We start from the raw sequence: 19,055 nt of genomic DNA, 5'->3' as shown, positions 1-19,055 counted from the left end.
GCAGAACTGCAGCCAATCAGCATGGACAGGACTGAGTTAGATGGACCAATCATCTGACACAGTTCTAGGTAGGTTCCTGGGTCCCTATATACATACCCTCCAACATTTCTCTGATGAAAATAGAGACATCCTGTTCCATGATGATAATTTTACTATTTATACCCCACACATCTTATTGGGTTGCCCCAGCCACTCTGAGCAGCTTCCAGCATACAGCGGTACCTCGGGTTAAGTACTTAATTCGTTCCAGAGGTCCGTTCTTAACCTGAAGCACCACTTTAGCTAATGGGGCCTCCTGCTGCCACTGCACCACAGCTGCACGATTTCTGTTCTCACCCTGAAGCGAAGTTCTTAACCTGAGGTAATATTTCTGGGTTAGCGGAGTCTGTAACCTGAAGCATATGTAACCCGAGGTACCACTGTATATAAAAACATAATAAAATATTAAACATTTTTTTAAAAACCTTCCCTATACAGGATTGTTTTCAGACGGCTCGAGGCTTGGATAACTCCATACCCTCCAATATTTCTCCAGTGAAAATAGGGACATCCTAAGGAAAAACAGGACATTCCAGGCTCAAATAAGAGACTGGGATGGCTTCTCTAAATCACGGATGTCCCTGGAAAAGAGGGACACTTGGAGAGTCTGTATATATTCAAACCTCTGCCAATTACAACTAACAAAAGTGGGTTTCAGCCTTCCCGGCTACTTTTATGTCATCTCCAGGTCTTTATGCTGCTCCAGGTCTGAGAAGGCCCTTTTGCAAACTGCCTTTGGTGGGTGAAAATCACATAGCTGTTTAGCTGTTTGACATCTGCTAGGATGGCATTCCACAGGGTCTGTGTGTCTACCTAAAAGGCCCTAGGCTGGTTCCCTGTAACCTCACCTGTCGCAATGAGGGAACTGCCAGAAGGCCCTCAGAGCTGGATCTCAGTGTCCAGGCTGAACAACGGGGGTATAGATGCTCCTTCAGGTATACAGGGACGAGGCTGTTTAAAGGTCAACACCAACACTTGGAAGTGTGATCAGAAACGTACTGGGAGCCAATGTAGTTCTTTTAGAACCTGTGTATGCGTTCCCAGTGGCCACTCCCAGTCACCAGTCTAGCGGTTGCATTCTGGATTAGTTGTAGTTTCCAAGTCACCTTCAAAGTTAGCCCCACATAGAGTGCATTTCAGTAGTCCAAGTGGGAGATAACCAGGGCATGTACCGCCCTGGCGAGACAATGTGCAGAATGGGCACACTGAGCTGTCCTAAGTTTTCACAGTCATAGCAGGGTCCCTGTGTGATAGCACTATAATGGTTACTCCAGCCCTGGAAAATCTGAGCAGATGTGGTTCCTAGAAATTAATTATTCCTTTGCTGTAGGAGAATAGCTGGCTGTATGCAAGATGCATGGAGACAAGGGGGAATGAAATGATTTTGTCCAAGCTGTCTGTATACTCTCACGCATCCAGTTTAAAAATTCAGCTGTAATTGTGACCCATTTCAGTAATGAAACATTCATGCCAGACTGTGGAAATGTAAAATACACACCCTGCAGAAAAATGTGGTTAGTATCCAGGACCGATAAGGCAGATGGCTGTGAAAGTTGATGATGAATTATCTTCACAAAAAGGGGAAGGCAGCCAACTGTTCAGGTGGTTGATTTATTTAATGTTATCACAGCCTTTGCTAAGGAACTCAGTTTGCCATGTTTGACTTGTCTACACATCTCCCATTTTATTTTATTTTTAAATGTGTAAGATAAGGCATGAGTCACAAAGGCTGAAGCTATAGCAATGGATATTATAGGGATTACCCTATCAGGTAGGAGGAAATCACTATGTGGTTGATGAAAGGGGTTAAGTCCCCTTCCCTTAACCACTGGTCAATTTCCATAATGAAGTTTTCATTGGTATTATAACAGAAGATCTGCCGTCCTCTTTCATCATCCCTAGCCGTGTTGGGTACCAAGAAGAAGAAGGTGCTGGCTAGTTAATAAAGTGAAAAAGCAGGTCAACAAGAATAATTTTTGTGCGGTACGCAAGAACAATTTACTACATGACAAATTTAGAAGAGAAAGTGACAAGACGCCAGCTCATCATTCACCTGCTCATCCTCCAATGCAATACATAAAACAAAGAAGTTAGTCTCTGCACAAAGGAATAAGCAGACACAAATCTGGCATGTGACTAAAGTTGGAGCAAGCAGAGCCATGTCTGCATCCATCACTGGTTAAACGAAGAGAGAGAGGGAGGGAGAAGCAGGAAATACTACATGTTCCTTCCTCTCTGCCTATCAGCAATACAGCTCTGTGGTGTTAGCCCCTTCTCATGCTAACTAGCAAGAATATGCATTGGTTATGTTTGGCTGCTAATCTCCCACAACATTAACCACGGAATCATAGATGGAAACAGATCACATAGTCCAGCAGGGGTGGGGAACCTCCCATTGTTGTTGTTGTTGTTAAATGTGACCTTCCAGAACTCTTCCCAAACCATACCTAAAGCTGGTTATACTCTAAATATAAGTACCAGTATTTTGCCTGCATAGTTTTTTCTGCTGCTATTGCTGTGAACCAGTGAATGATTCTAAGTAAATCTTATTTTTGATCTTATTTCTCAGATTGTTGCCTGATGCTTTGCTAAGCAGGATAAGAAGGGAGAAGCCAGCTTACTTGCTGTGGTCTAAACTACTGAGCCTATTGGTCTTGCCGACCGGAAGGTCGGTGGTTCAAATCTGCACAAAAGGGTGAACTTCCATTGCTCCCAGCTTCTGCCAACCTAGCAGTTCGAAAGCACACTAGTACAAGTAGATAAATAGGTACCGCTGTGGCGGGAAGGTAAATGGCACTTCCATGCACTCTGGCCTCCGTCATGGTGTTCTGTTGCACAACAGACAGCTTTCTGGGTCATGTGGCCAGAAAGCTGTCTGTTGACAAACACTGGCTCCCTCAGCCTGAAAGCGAGATGAGCTCCAGAACCCATAGTCGCCTTTGACTGGACTTAACCGTCCAGGGGTCCTTTACCTTTACCTTTACCTTTCTTCATAGCTGGACTTAGTCAAGACAAGGTTTTGCAGCCTAATTCCTATGCTTTTAATTTTGTTGCCAGGGATGGGATTTTGAAACTCTGTTCCATCCACCCACATGGGCACCTATAGCAATAAATGGCAATTAATATATCCTTTCCTACCAATTAAAACCCATCCCACAAATGTCAAGGTGCTTAATATGCGACAGGTGAGCTTGGTTAGATGACTGGGGAACCTGGACACTTTTGAAGGGGGGATAAGGGGTTCTACGACTATTGCTCTTCATCAGTCTATATGGTACCATCTGGGAACTAAGCAGATGATGCTATGCTCACCTGACTCTTCTTTCATGTTATCCACTCCTAGCACTGACCTGGCTTCCCTAAGGCCAGCTTTCTGCATTGTCCTCAGCCCTTCCCAGATAAGAGCAGGTCTTCCTTCTCAATGAGAAGTGAGCAGTGCAACAGTGTACTTGTGACATTTAGAAGTTAGAGAACTTTAGTGGGCAATCACAATCCATGGCCAACAAGAAATGAGAAACTCTCACCTAACTGTTGCATACAAGAACTCTGGAAAATGCCACTGAGTAATGAGAAAAGAAAATGCACCATGCCCTCTTCGTGCTTAATGATATGCTCTACTTGACATTATTAAAGCACTTAGAGGAACCCTTGTGCCTCATTCTCTGCCTGCATTTTATTTAAACAACTGCAGACAGCAATAGGCTTTAGTGCTCGCTCGCAGAGGATTTGTTTTTAGCAAATTGCGTCCTGAAGAGAGTACTAATCATGCTGACATGTTCTCCAGAGATGGAACCCATTTAGAAGCGTACGTAGGAATGCCTGGTGACTCTGCTGGTTTAATTTTGCATTAGTGGGCTGAGATCACCAGGCATTACACTGATTGGAGGAGATTCGCTGCCTGCGCTGCTCCCAGGTTTTGCTGAGTGGCTTGATGGGCAGGGAGATTTACAGCGAGGATTTAGAGGAGGCAGTAATATGCTGCCTTCCGGTCTTGAGGCTACAGAGGAGAAGGTAAAACTGAAAGGGAGGGGAAGGAGATGTGAGAGTCAATAGGATGATGGTCCCAGGGAATGTATTTTTGGTAACAGAGTGTTCCATCTCAAGTACATGAATTATGGAAGGATTTTTAAAAGCATGAATGGAGACACTGGAGTATTAAAAATGAGCACAAACCTTCCAACTTTTCACGGATGAAAATGTGGTTGCAATCCTATATCCACTTACTTGTCTCTTTAAGCATAAACTCAATTTAATAGGCATATACAGAGATGATTGTACTGCAGTTCTTATACCATGCACTGCTGTTCTTTATAACATATCACTGAAGACCCTTTTCTAGTTGCTGTGTGTGTTTTCTCTGGAATTAACTTGCTCTTTGCTGAAGATGTGGAATTCCTTTTCCAGTATACCTGGTAAATCACACTGGTCCTCCTACAACACCTCCTGCAGTCAGCACTTCTAATAGACATTGGTCACGTTGCCATGGGCAACATGTGGCCCTCTAGATGTTCTTGGAATCTACGGTAAGTCCCATGATGCCTGGTCAGGAACAGGGATCATGGGACTTGTAGTCCAGCAACATCTGGAAGACCACAGGTGCTCCATCCCTGGCGTACATGAATGTGCAGCGGAGGCAGCATGTGTCTACCCTTCAACCCCACCTCTAGGTGAGATGTGTAATTTCTACATATCTGGCAGTGGGGCTGAAACCTAAGAAGGCGAGTTCGAGTAAACTAACTCTTAACAATCCCAAAAGGAATTCCAGCTGTGCAAAATGAAAAACAAGTAATGTGATTTTCCAGGGACATGTCCTGAGAAATTGGGACTGGTAAATAGAGGCATTTAGAGCTTATGGATCCAATCACCGTCTGAATGATGTTAATGGCAAAGCTCAGCATACCTTCAGTTTTTCTCTAGTTACTGGAGAGGGGTGAGTGTGAGAAAGAAGTGAGTTTTAATTTGGAGGAATTCAAAATACATTTTACAGAAAAAATCTCATTACATTTTTGGCTAGACCTTGACCCTTTTGAATTTGGGTCTGGCCTCAAATGAATTTTGACCCCATCCATGCTGATAGTCTCCCTGCCAGTTCCCTTTGTCTCATTCCAATATAAACAAACTTGCCTTTGAGAAGCTGTGGATGAACCAGGAAGTGCTCACTTGAGAAACAAAGTGTCTTTTCCAACTTCTCTTTAACCTTTTCAAGACAATCTAGGGGTGAATTCTCTCCCACTAAAAGCAATGGAACAACAACAACTTCTCCTCCTTCTCCTTCTCCTTCTCCTTCTCCTTCTCCTTCTCCTTCTCTTACCTTAGTGTAATCATAACCAATACTGGTTGCTAAAACACTTAGAACAGCTTTGCTCAACCAAATGTCCTCAGTATGTTTCATACTACAAATCCCATCAGCCCCCCAACTAGCAGGGTCAGTGTCCGGGGTTAATGGGAGCTGAAGGCCAAGGTATTTGGAGCAGAGGCAGCAATGGACACACTTGGGTTTTTATTATTTCTTTAGTTATTTCTCTCCCAGCTCCCATGGATCAGTTACCCCCACAGAGCAACAGAAAGATAGAAAGCGTGCATAATTTGCTTGCCGAATGCAGTAGAATTAATCTGAGACTTAAAGAGCACATCAACCTGAAAGAGGAACTGGGGGAACACTGAAAGAGAAAATGGCAAACACCCTCCCCAGCTCATGAATGAGGGTACAGCAAGGAGGAGGCCTCAGAGGCTTCTTGGGCACTGGCAAACTTTAAGGGCGTGACTGTGCCCACCAGCGCCACTTTGGCGATCCCTGATCTGGAGTGATACAAAAGCTGATTTAGAACTATCTTGTAAAAATGTCTCTTTGGAAGGAAAGAAAGTTCCATCACCATGGTTGGAAACAATATTTGTGATGGCACTAAGCATCTAAACAAAGCGCTTGGTAATTCAAACCAACTGCTGATTTTAAGGTTCTTTCCCCCCTCTTTCCATTCATTTTTGGCACTACATCCCACTGCAGTCTTGACTAGTTTCTTTTAGCTCTGGAAAGAAAAAAAAAGGTTTGGGAAAAAAATTGAAAGGGGAAGACAGGAATGAGGGAATTCTTACATTGCATGAGTGTGGTTTAATAGTGTGTGCTATTTGTACACATCACTAACTGGGGAAGTTAAATCATTTTTGGATACAAATTGCTGTAGATGCTTCCAGAATGCTGTTGAACTCAAGTCTTTAAAGTGAAAAATCTTCACTGCCTGTTATTACAAGGACTCTCGCCAGCTAAAACCAGTTTCTCTCAGGATTTTTATTTTTATTGCTATTTGTGCCATGCTGTCTAAGAACCTCATGTTTATGAAGCTTCCATTTTCTTTATTAAAAGCATAGAATGTCTTCCATGGGTGATTTTACTAAAGGCAGGTTTGCAAGAGCAGCTCTTTCAGTGTAACTCTTCCTTCATAAGCTTCGGCTCCTGTTTTGTTCTTATAGGATGCTTTCTTCCATGCGTCAACATCACAACCACTCCTGCATTATTATCATCATCAACCTTTAGTACGATCCAGAGACCCAACAAATCATTACAAAGCGATACACAATTCATACAGCCTACCTCCAGGTTAAACAAGCATTATTATTATTTCATTTATTTAATTTATGGAATGCTTCTCATGAGGCATCCTCATGAAAACAGAACATGTGTGTGTGTGTGTGTGTGTGTGTGTGTGTGTGTGTGTGTGTGTAACAACAATATTTAAAATCAATTCAGATCCAGTACATATACCAACTGGGAACTGTTTTTTAAAGAGCAAATATTCAGACAACACAGTATCTGAACAACAACAAAAAAACATACTTATTAGGAATGTATAAAAATCACCTCTGATGATTTGCTAACCTCGTATGAACTTCTTTTAAAAATAGTTCTCAGTATTCCTCCAAAAATATGCCTAAGCAAGAACTTCCAACTTCTGCATGAAGTTTCCCCAAACTAACTCCAAATACTTCACTACATGCAGAATCTAGTGGCAACTCCATGTGGCAGTTATACTGTGCTTGTAGCTGGTGAAAATCCTCATAAAACTTAGATTCCAAACCCCTAAATGAACTTTTTTCTCTTGATATTTGGCTGATTTTGGCTCTGGGGAGGTTTCATGAAAGCCACCCCTTTTCTTTCAACAAACAAACAACCTTTCCACTGCCTGCTGGTAATCCTGGCATCAGTGATCATGATCCTCACTGCATTGTCCCCTTGATTCGTCTTCAGAAATCATTGCATCACGAAATTTCATGGCTATGGGACGTTATCACAAAGCCAACTCAGAGTGAGGGCAATGCTTCCTGGTGTCATATAGTGGGGAGTGGAATCACTCTTGCCAATAAGTGCAACAGAGCCTTCTGAAAACTTGCCCAGTTAGTAGGAGACATTGTCTGCAGCCTGTAAAGAGGGTGGCAAAATTCGGCCATTCCATCTAAGCTCTATGACTGAGGGATCTGTCATTCACTGAATCTGCAACTGCCTAAGTTGGGACCACTTGATTTCCTGCATTGCAAGAAGTTGGATTAGATGAGCCTTGGGGTCCCTTCCAACTCTACACTTCTATGATTCTATTATTTTTCTTTACAGTGGAGTAGGTACCCCTGCTTCCATACTGTTGACTCATATGAATATAGGGCCCCCATTAGTTAAATCAGTAATGATATACTGGGCAAGAGTCTTTGGCTATAATATGCAGTTTGCATCATGGGGGAAGTTATGGAAAGAGGATTTGAAGTTTACAGCCTGCTGTTTGTTAAAAGAAAATAATATGAAAATGATGTACCGTTGGTATCTGACACCCAGCAAAATTGCAAAAATGTATAGAACCAGTTCAAATGTGTGCTGGAAATGTAAAGAGAAAAAGGGTACTTTTTATCATATGTGGTGGTCATGCTTTCTGGGAAATGATATATAATGAGTTGAAGAAAATGTTTAAGATAACTTTTGTTAAAAAAACCAGAGATGGGTTTTTTTTGCTAGGCATCATGGGTGAGGAACTACCAAAATAAAATAAAAGACTGTTTATGTATGCGGCGATGGCAACGAGGATGCTTTTGGCCCAGAGATGGAAAGAAGGAGAAGAACCGACCAGAGAAGAGTGGCAGACCAAGTTAATGGAATATGTGGAAATGGCAAGACTGACGGGAAAGATCAGAAGCCAGGAAGACCAAGTATTTTTAAAAGACTGGAATAATTTTTAAAATATATTTGAAAGACCACTGTAAACAGTTGAAATCACTGGCAGGAATACAATGACACTTGCAAAGTAACATGAACTTAGGTTACCATGATTATATAATAGATGGAGTACAGTAAAAGATGCAGGAATAAAATTTGGAAATGGAACCTATAGAGGGAGGGAAGGAGGTCTAAAGGTTCGAAAGAACTTCTTTTTATTTTTGGAATGGTTATATTTGTTGTGTACGACTTTATGTAAAACTAATAAAAACTTTTTTTAAAAAAAAGAAGACTATAGGGTCTCCATCAGCCCTTATGTGGATGCCACATTTAACAGCTGTGCATATTCCTGCCTGCATACTGGCTCTTGGAAGCCTTCCCAGTTTCCTGGCACATATAATTTTCCAGTGCTTGCCTCCAACAGCGTACGTTTTAACAAAGAGCTCATTTTTGTGTGTAATGCAGCAAACCTTCCTACAATGGATCCATATGTGTTGAACTCTTCACAGATTGGCTCACTCCACCCACAACCAAGTTTGGCTACTGAGTGGGTAAGGAAGTGCTGTGCTGGTGAACCCCTACAGCCCAAATCACAGGGCTGCCACTTAAGCCTTCAGCATCACTTATGAACTTAGGAGACATGTATTTACAGATGATAGGAGGACAGATAGGTTAACCCCAGCATGATGCTCAGAAACTGTATGGAAGAGATTTGAATAGAGTATCCAATCTTGGTGTGTTTGACCCTTTTGGATATACTTTAAGCCCTTGTTGTTGGGTATCTAAGCAGCCACTTACCTGGGTTACCTGTCAGCTGAAACATTTATCAAAGGATCTGCATCCAGTGTCCTAATATTTGGAAGTTAGGCAGGTAGTAATAGAGAGAGGACCTACAGTAAGTGTAGAAAAAGTGCTGTTGTTAGACTACAATCCCATGATCCCAGGTACTGCTGGCTGGGGCTGTTTAGAGTTGTTGTCCAACAACAAATGGAGGACACCATACTGTCTACCCTAGAAACCTGGTGTTTGCCAGATGTCATTGAACTACAACTCCCATCTGCCCCAGCCAGCATGGCCAGTGGTCAGAGATGATGGGAGCTGTAGTCTAACAACATCTGGAAGGCACCATATTGGGGAAGGGACCAACTATGGAATCCTCCTAAGACATGTTCACCAAGTCCCATCATTACTATCAGGCTAGGTATGTCCTGTTTATCTGAGCTTTCAAAGGTGTGTAAGATGTCTGAGTGGGATTAACTAAGTTGTGGTGTGAGTGGAATGAGGTCCACCCACATAACTGGGACTTCCTGTCTCTCTTCCCCACATATGCCCCTAAATTTGCTCTGGTGGGTTTGGGGAAACCACCACAACAGGTTTAATGGGTACATGTGGTGGGAGAAGAGGAGGGGAAGTCCTGTTGCACAAGGGGACCTTGTTCCCCACACAAATACTCCACTTAGCACTATGCTGAATTCTGCCCTCTGCTGTAACTGCATTCATTACATTTCTTTCAATATTTTATACTGCTTTTTATTGGTGCCTTGAGGGCTTTTAAAATGGAAAGGTGGCAGAGCAGAAATGTCTTAAATAAATAAGCATGTAGCTATGGGTTTGTGTTTTTGGGGTGGGGGTGTTCGCTTTGGTAGTAGAGTCATCTGGAAGCGGGAACCTTTCTAGCTTTTAACCACTAGACAAATTTGAAGCAGCTTTCTCAAATCAATGATAGCTCCAGCTGGTGGATCAGTCCAAGAAATATTCGAGATTTATCAGGAGATCTTATTATCCCTCCCACATGGCAGTGCCATCATCAGTAAGCCTCTTGCCTCGAGTGAAATATCCAGGCAAATAATGTTCTCCCTATCACCAAACAAGGAGAGAGCACAACCCCTACTTCCTTTGCATCCCATTGCCCAGCTGTAACTTCCCCGTGGATGCATGTGATTAACCTACTAAGCATTATTGGAAACCAAATACATTGTTAACAAACCTAGCCTTTTTATCTCCACTTAGCACACAGTTTTGTGAGTGGTAATGAGCTATTCTGCTAAAAGGGCCTGAGGCAAAGATTGAGAGATTGCGCATGTTATGTAAACACATTTATTTTGGGAACTGGAGGGCTATTTCGTGCTGCACTTAGACCACATTTGTTCTGGCTCCATAATGACCATTTGATTCCATCTGATAATGAGGGAGCGACAATGCAGCCTCCACTGTCAGGGAGTTTGTTTCTGTAGGAATGAGATGGAACAATGTAAGCTTTTAACAGCGAATATTCAGGCTCTGTTAGGAGTAAATAAAAATTGATTCTCTCCCCTTCCCCTCCCCCAAAAGTTGCATGTTCTCAATTAGACTCAATGCACAAACATCTTGATTTACTTTTTAATCAAAAGGTCAAAACTGTTTGGCACCAGAGTCCTAAAGTTGTTGCAAAAAGAAAAAGAAAAAATGGATGCCATAGAACTGGAAAGGGAAATCAATGTGATCAAAGGGTTGGAGCACCCCCCCTTACAAGGCAAGGCTAAAGTGTTTGAGGCTTTTTAGTTGAAAAGAAGGATGACTAAGTGGGAACATGATCAAGGTTTACAGAATTATGACTCTTGTTTTTATCCCTCTGTACTAAAACTCAGATCATCCAGTGAAGATGATGGGGAGAGGGTTGAGAATGTATTTCTTTCCACAACGTGGAACTGACTTGAAGAATTCAGGACCCCAAGATGTGCTGATAGTTAGGGGGGAAATGGGGTTATTCAAAAAATGGAGCCACCCATCTAGCTGACATTGGATCTGGAAGTCAGCACTTTCAGCTACTGACACCACTTGGACCTCCAGTGACAGAACTGGACCCAAGAGTACTTCCAGATTGTGTGCTTCCACCCAACCCTTTGTCCCACATATCACCTTGTCCTGTAAGCCCTCAGCTCACTGGGGGCATCTCAAGTACATGCCTGTAGTTTTGTCATAAAATTGAAGCCATTCCCCAGGTTGTGGGCAAAAAACATGCCTGCTTCTCTTAAAATCCTTGGTGAAGGATATGGCTTCCTTATGCCACTCCTTGGCTTTCCCACCTCCAGATCCTTCTGACACCAGTCCATTAGCAACATGATATCCTGTGCAAAAAACAAGCATTCTGAAACGCTTGAGAAATAAAGCACCACAAGGGTCAATAAGCCATCAGAGATTCTGGAATGGCTCCACTTCAGTAAGACGTTGGATCGTGTGGATCATCAACTTTGTATTTTTTTTGGGGGGGGCATTGTCTATGAAACAAAACCCATGTACAAGTGAGGGATAAAGACTTGAGAGAGCCCTGACATTTGTGTAAGTACAAAAAAATGAGAGAGAGGGAACCCTAAGGCAATGAGGGGTGGGGGAAACCCAAAACAGACCAACAAAGGCTTTAGTGGCCACTGAAAAAATGGGAAAGTGGGACTGAGTGGGGAGGACAAGAAAATGGAATAGAGAGACCGGATATTCCAATATTATGGTGCAGGTCCCACTGAGAGTAACCCATAACCCCACTTTCCTCAAGCCCAGCCTCAAATGTAAGCAGATAACAGATCAGATCAGGGCCAAGAAAGACTGATTTTAAATGAGTGGTTCTTTAAATAACATGGCAGCTGCCTTCTCCAAGGTTAACAAGATAAATGATCCAATTTACTTCTACCCGTGGATTTAAATTATAATATAAGTTCATTTTTTCAAATGTCTTGGGGCACATCAAAAAAATATTTGGATAAATGAAAGGTCAGATACAGGGAAGTGCTGTTACATATAATCACGCTGACAGCTAGCTCCTAGGAGAAGGATTTCAATAGCCAGCAAAATATGTGTGAATATTTTCTTTCCTTGCTGTGAACATGTGCATTGGGATATGTTAGAGCATGATTGGCCAGCTCAAGGCTGCATTCCATGTAGTTTGTTCCAGTTTCCTGACGTTTCCAAAACTCTTAATTTCTGCGCATTATCACTAAGCTTTTGCATGAAGTAAAAGTCACTTCCAGAAATATAGCAGAATATAGCACTCATTTCTGTGTTATATGCAAATGGATTTTCCCCCGGAAGCAAATAACATGGCAATGAGTGCTAAACTTGCACTGTATTCTCCTATATTTCTGGAAGTGACTTTTACTGCTTGTGAAAGCTCAATGATAAGGCAGAAATTAACACAGGGAAATGGTGGAATTAGCTTCAGTAGGACAGGCAGAGTCTCTAAGAAGTATTTAAGGAGATCCAATCCCCAACATTTATTATTAAAGAAGGGCGCCATGGCTTTATACTGCTGCTCCCAATTCCTGTGTTGTTGTTCTGTAATGTTATCAACTGATTTTGAGAGTAACCGAAATAAAATACAGATACCTTCTCCAATGAAATGGATAAGAGGGCAATATGGTCTAGAGTTTGACTTACAGATTTAATACAAACCACATTTGGTGTGGTTGTATGTATATAAGTATGTGGGGGGGAGCAGGTTTTGTGGTTGTGTGAGTATAATTTCTGAGATTTCAAATTCATATTTCCACATAGATTTTTTCCACAGCAAACTTAGATTTTTATTATTACTTTTGACAAATGCCCTCCGGCATGCTCCTAGAAACTATGTTTAAAATGTCTTATTACCACCTTTAGTTTATCAGCGGGGAAAATAAAGTTCTTCAAACTCCTCACCGCTCAATATTTTTGCCCCCAGGATTGGAGGTTGCTTGAGCAAAATCTATTTTGCTAGTTAATAACCATTAAAAGACCATAATTACTATACTTGAGACACATTTATTGCAATTTCAGTGTTGACCTTGTGACTTCCTTCCTTTTCTAGCTCAGGTTCAGTTTAACATAAATATTTAACTTTAAGGAAACTCTGGATTCCTCAAAGTCTGGAGGCAGCCCAGTAAACAGATGAAACAGCAACGGACGTGCAGAACTGAGTGAGTGCACGGAAATGAACAAGTGACCTGAGGGAGTAGATTTGTGTGTGCGCGCGTGAATATGATTTCTTACCTGACCTTCACCACTGAGTCGCATTTCAACAATGTACAATTCTAAAACAAGTTAAGCTGTTCCAAATGTAACAGCACAGTAGAAACTCAGAGCAAGAGGTGCTTTCCACAAAACAAAATACCTTAACTGGCAAAGGCCAGGGTCAAGAGGTATACATCCTCAGCATATGACAAAAGCTGTACAATGAAGGTGCAGCAGGTACTATCTGTGTGGGGAGTGAGTTCCACAATTTAGAGCTGCCACGGACGAAGCCGTCTCCTGGGCTGCTCACTGGGAATGGTGGAATAACCAAGAGAGCACCCTCTGCACAACTCCTGATAAGGGCAGCAGGCACAGAGATATTTGGGGCCGAGACCACTTAAAGTGAACAACTTTGGTTGGGCCCAGAGATGAAATGGCCACCAGTGCAGTTGCACCTGCTACTGTGCACCGTGGCGTTGGTGCGTGCATGTGTATTTTCTGCTCCATCACAGGAAGCAAAACGTCATGGGCCAGCCTGGCCTCAGAGTTGTGCTGCCAGCCAGAGTAGGTGATACTGAACCAGCTAGGCCAATGATCTGACTTGGTAAGAGGATGCATTAGCAGAAAACATTCTCAGGGTTTTTGCTTTTTAAAAAATAAAACCACCACTAGTATGCTATGGGAAGTTCTGGGTGGGATTAAACTAATGAGTCCTGTCAGCAGGTACCCTGGACAAGGACATTCACTTGAGAAATGGTGATTTCACCTCTCCTCTCTCCTCTCCTCTCCTGCCCCACATGCTCCCAAAATTGGTCCTGGAAGGGGGTGTCTGGAGAAACCACCCTGTCCCTGTACACTGCATGGGAGGGAATCGTTCTATCAGACAAGCCCAAATGCTGATGAAACAATCACCGTAGCACAATGTTGAATTCCTCCCACTGTACTCATAAGAGAAGCAGTCTGTTCATGTATTAAAGAACATTGGGGGGTATTCCGCGAAACCTTAGATAAATGAAGATGTACGTAGAAATGCCCACACATAGCTCTGTGTATGTGGGGAGGAAAGGAGAAGAGTTGGCAGGGTGCCCCATGCGTGGCAGCTCACAGGAGAAGGAAGAAGGCAGCGGAAGACTAGATTGTTCCCCCCTTTGGTTTTCAAAGACACTGACATTTGGCTAACAGGCCTCAAGCTGTGTTAATAAACGGCTGTCAATCTGAATATTACTTCCAGAAACACGCCTTGCTTCCCACCACTGATGCAGAGTTAAATAAAACATCTTTGAAAAATGTCAAAACGGACCTATGCAGAAGTTATACGGGACTGCAGAAACATTTCTGGAGGGACCTGATTCTGTAGCAGCTAGCAGACACAGCCTGAACTGAACTCTTTCTGCAATACTGACCAAGCATTCCCCATCTCTTCTGACACAAACCTCCAGTTTGAATAGCTGTTTAAACACCTTCTATTGCTGTGCTTTTAATTGCCTTGTTTAGTTGTGCACTTCAATTGCGGGTGGCGATTTTAATGCTTTGATGAAATTGTTTTAATGTGTATTTTAATTATGTGGGTTTGTGTCCTTGGTAATTGGTTATACACTTGCAAACTGCTTAGAAGCCACTTCGGCAATTAAGCGGTATATAAATTAATTAAATGGTAGTAGTAGAAAAAGAAAAAAGGGCGCGGGTGGTGCTGTGGGTTAAACCACAGAGCCTAGGACTTGCTGATCAGAAGGTCGGCGGTTCGAATCCCCGCGATGGGGTGAGCTCCCGTTGCTCGGTCCCAGCTCCTGCCCACCTAGCAGTTCAAAAGCACGTCAAAGTGCAAGTAGATAAATAGGTACCGCTCTGGCGGGAAGGTAAACGGCATTTCCGTGCGCTGCTCTGGTTTGCCAGAAGCGGCTTAGTCATGCTGGCCACATGACCCAGAAGCTATATGCCGGCTCCTTCGGCCAATAAAACGAGATGAGTGTCGCAACCCCAGAGTCGGCCACGACTGGACCTAATGGTCAGGGCTCCCTTTACCTTACCTTTAGTAGAAAAAGAAGAAATGTAAAGTAAAATGTTTACATTGGCCAGTGGAAATTAAATGTGATGTACTTGTGCGTTTGGGTGGTTGTTCCTGTCCCTTTTCCTGTTCATTTGAAAATTAGGTATCTATGAAAACTAGCCTATGCCATTCAGTTTAGAAATTGTCTGTTGATTTATTACAGGGATGTGCTACATTAATCAAGAGCTGGTTACTGTGGGGGAAGAGGTCTAAGATGTGCTAGCAGATTCTGGATGGACAGCAAATAAAATGTTTCAGTTTCCAGCTGCAACTGCAGCTTAAACAAGTGTATGTTGATGCTATGTATGGCTTTACTTTTGATCACACTTACATTTTGCAGTATCTTGCTTCCACTGCTTCATGGACTGGCCTCAGCACATGAGCATTGCCAAAGACCTGCAAAATAGGCCAAGGGAAGCAAGACTGATCTGTCATTTAGGCATTATTGTGGACAGGCTGTGTGCTATGGGAACAGGCAGCCTCTTGCCCTGCAGTGAAAATCTGCAATCAAGTCCAGTCACAAATGCAGGATGTCTGAGCCCTTGAGAGCATTTGCTGGTGTGCCGAATTACATTTAGAGCTGCTCAAATCTGTCTGTGGATTTGTACGCTTCACCTCTGACCTGGATTTGGAATGGGATTTGGATTCCTGTCTTGCATTAACACCTGTGCCGTATGTGTTTCATGCTAGAAAGCTATGAGCAAGAGAATAAGCAGACAAGAGAGAACGGGTGAAACTGAAACATTGTCAAAACAGTCACATAATTTATATGCTCCTCACCACTGCAGAATAAGTCTATAATATCTGAGGAATTGCTAGGAGAAATGGACTGTCTTGACCTTAGGCAATTTAATATTGTTCCCCATTGGATCTTGGAAGGCTGGGTCTGCCAATCCGAATCTTGATTCATCCTACGAATGCAGAATCCTGATAGGGTCTCCCTTTGCTCATTCTGTCCCATGGCTGCAGGTGCCCCAGCAACACAGAGAGATTTATGCTCCATACCCTCCAACATTGCTCCGCTGAAAATAGGGACGTCCCATTCCATAATGATAATTTTACTATTTATACCCCACACGTCTCACTGGGTTGCCCCAGCCACTCTGGACAACTTCCAACATATATAAAAACAAAATAAAACATTATTTTTTTAAAAAAAAAAAACTTCCCTATACAGGATTGTTTCCAGACGCATCAGATAACTCCATACCCTGTAACATTTCTCCAGGGAAATAGGGACATCCTAAGGAAAAGTGGGACATTCAGGGATAAAATCAGAAACCCGGACAGCTTCTCTAAATCAGGGATGTCCCTGGAAAATAGGGACATTTGGAGGGCCTGGTGCTCCTGTCCAGTGCTGATCAAACTCATTGGATGCCTTGCCCTGTTCCTTAAACTGTATAGCCTGTCACAAACAACAACAAAATCTTGAAGCATCTTAAAACTAACATATTGTAGACTCTGGTCTAGGACTGTGCTAAATCTTTCTTTAGCTCCCCCCCCCCCGAATCCCGTTTCCCATTAGTTAAGGAGATAAGAAATTGCATTTGAAAATTCTCAAGAGGGAGAGGAAATTCAGTGATATTCTCATTGGTCAGGTGAATGGTTTTTGTTCCACTTACCTTACTTTTGAGCTGTCCTTTCTTTCATTCACCAAATCATCTCTCTGGTCACCTGCATTCTGCAGCCTTCTTGGATGCTCCTACTTCCGGAGAACCTCATGATGGCCTCATCTGGCCTATGCTGCAGACATGGGTAGGTGGGAAGGCTGCTTACAGTGCATCTGATAAATGTTTAGTACAGTCTTTACTTTTGAAAAAATCTGTGGGAAAAGAGGTAAAAGGAAGAACAAAATAAGGGTGTGTACTGGTCTCAGGCTCTTGGTAGCCAGCTTCCCTTTCCTAATCTTCAATTAAAGCCCAGGAGTCATTCAGCCTATGGCAATTTTTCAAATCAGAAAATATGGGCACCTGGGGAGGCTACAGACCATTGGGATAATGTTTAATGAACACACACACACACATACACACACACACACACACACACACCACTCTCAGCCACTTCATGATCACAAGGTCATCACCCTGTACCCACCAAAATTATAACATGATCTCTAAAGCTCCTGGAGAACGAGGTAGGAAAACAGAAGATGTTTTCCCTGGGAAAGAATACTTAAAAGAAATTGGAGAAGTGGGGCTGGTGGAGCATCATTTCAAGAGTGCATGAAAGCTTGCGCTGTAATAGTTAAGTCTTTGAAGATGCTACAAACTTTGTACTGTTATAAACATTAGCTGCTCACCCAACCAGAAACTTAAGTATGAAATAAAATAAGCAAAGTGTTTCCTTGCACGGAAGAGTCTTGGGGCTTCGTCAGATATTCCTTGTCGGCTAAAATGGCTATGTATGAATCTGCCCTAATTTCTAGCCAACCTCACCTCTTTCACTATTGGGACTCTAAGCAAAGCTTCTTGGCTAGCTCCCCAAGCATCTCAGTTATATCTTAGCAAAACTGTGAGATCTGGTACTCGAGCAGAAGAAAAACAACGCCATCCCTCTACAAATAAGGTAAAAATCCACAACAAATTCACCCAGAGAGCATTAAATAAGTATAGTTGGATACTATATAGCTTTGCCCTGCACAGCCATTGCTTGATGCTCATTATTATTTCTTTATATACCACTCAGATGCCAAAATGGCTTCTAAACAGTTCAAAACTATAAAATCAATTATAAAATCCATACATAAATTGCACAGTAACAATTCAATGTGGGGCATTAAAACATCAGTAGACAGCTGGGGTCACTTCCAGAACTTTCGTTTTGCATTGGGCTCCTCTCTCCCAAGTCATTATTTGGCACTATCACCTGGTTCTGGCTGGAAGACCTCAGGGTTCTAGGAGCTATTGATGTGTTTGATTGAATCTATGTCACCCTTTGATTCAAAATTTCCAGGCTGGTTTACAATAACAAATGAAAACACAATAAAATAGCACAAAGACAGTGCCAAAAGCAATCACAAGAAGAAATACATATGCAGGTGCCTAAGTTATGTTAGAGTACTTCTCTGGAGTTAGCGAGACCCCATGGCTGAAAAGACCCTCTGGTCTGTGCCCCAGGCCTCCAATCTCACTTCAGATGGCAGAGGAACCCAGAAGAAAGCTTCTAAGAAAGTTGTTAGTGTGCAAGCTGCTTGATGTGGAAAAGACAGTCACTCAAACCCAATCCATACTGGGCTTTGAAACTAAGCACTAGCACTTTGAATTGTGTTCAGACAAGAAGCCAGTTGAGCTCTTTAAGCACTGTTGAGATATGCTCTGGCCTAGTTAGTAGCCTAGCAGCTGTGTTTTGGGTTGACTTCAGTTTCTGGACAATCTTCCAAGATATGAACATAAGAGCCCTACTGGATCAAGGCCCATTCTGTTCTCAGAGTGGCCCATGGGAAGTCCACAAGCAGGACATGAGCACAACAGCACTCTCCACTCTAGTATTCCTTAGCAACTGGTATTCACCTTCAGTGCTGGAGGTAGCACACAGTCAAGACTAGTAGCCATTCATAGCTTTGTTCTCCATTTCTAATGCCCTTTTATAGCTGTCCAAGTTGGTGGCCCTCAAGGGAACAACCTCCTACAGTAAACTAGCCTGAGCATGGAACAAAGTAGATCGCTAAGTCTGCAGTCTGCCTGTGTCTTCCTCAAAGACAGTCTTTCCGTGTTTTCATCTCATATCTGCCTTCCTTCCTTCCTTTTTTTCCATATTCAATGTGCATTTAAGTTCCTTAGAAGGAAAAAGAAGAAAAGAATTTGCTCTTTTGGTTTGCAG

General features: G+C 42.6%; 1 long non-coding RNA gene across 2 annotated transcripts in view; it reads right to left on the bottom strand.

Annotated features, from left to right (window-relative positions):
- Positions 1-7,960: 7,960 nt before the first annotated feature.
- Positions 7,961-19,055, bottom strand: part of LOC309514740 — a 69,532-nt gene continuing 58,437 nt past the window's right edge. Inside the window, exons 4-6 of one of the 2 annotated variants that reach the window (XR_014212157.1) lie at positions 16,859-17,058; positions 15,568-15,930; positions 7,961-10,461 (exon numbers count right to left, since the gene is read on the bottom strand). This is a non-coding gene — a long non-coding RNA (uncharacterized lncRNA). Of the gene's footprint in view, positions 10,462-13,827; positions 15,931-16,858; positions 17,059-19,055 lie in introns of those variants that run through there. The other variant, XR_014212156.1, reaches the window with a different exon arrangement.

Source organism: Podarcis vaucheri (assembly GCF_965113315.1).
Source record: "Podarcis vaucheri genome assembly, chromosome: 11".
Taxonomy (NCBI): domain Eukaryota; kingdom Metazoa; phylum Chordata; class Lepidosauria; order Squamata; family Lacertidae; genus Podarcis; species Podarcis vaucheri.
This window is presented reverse-complemented; position numbering and strand designations above follow the sequence as displayed.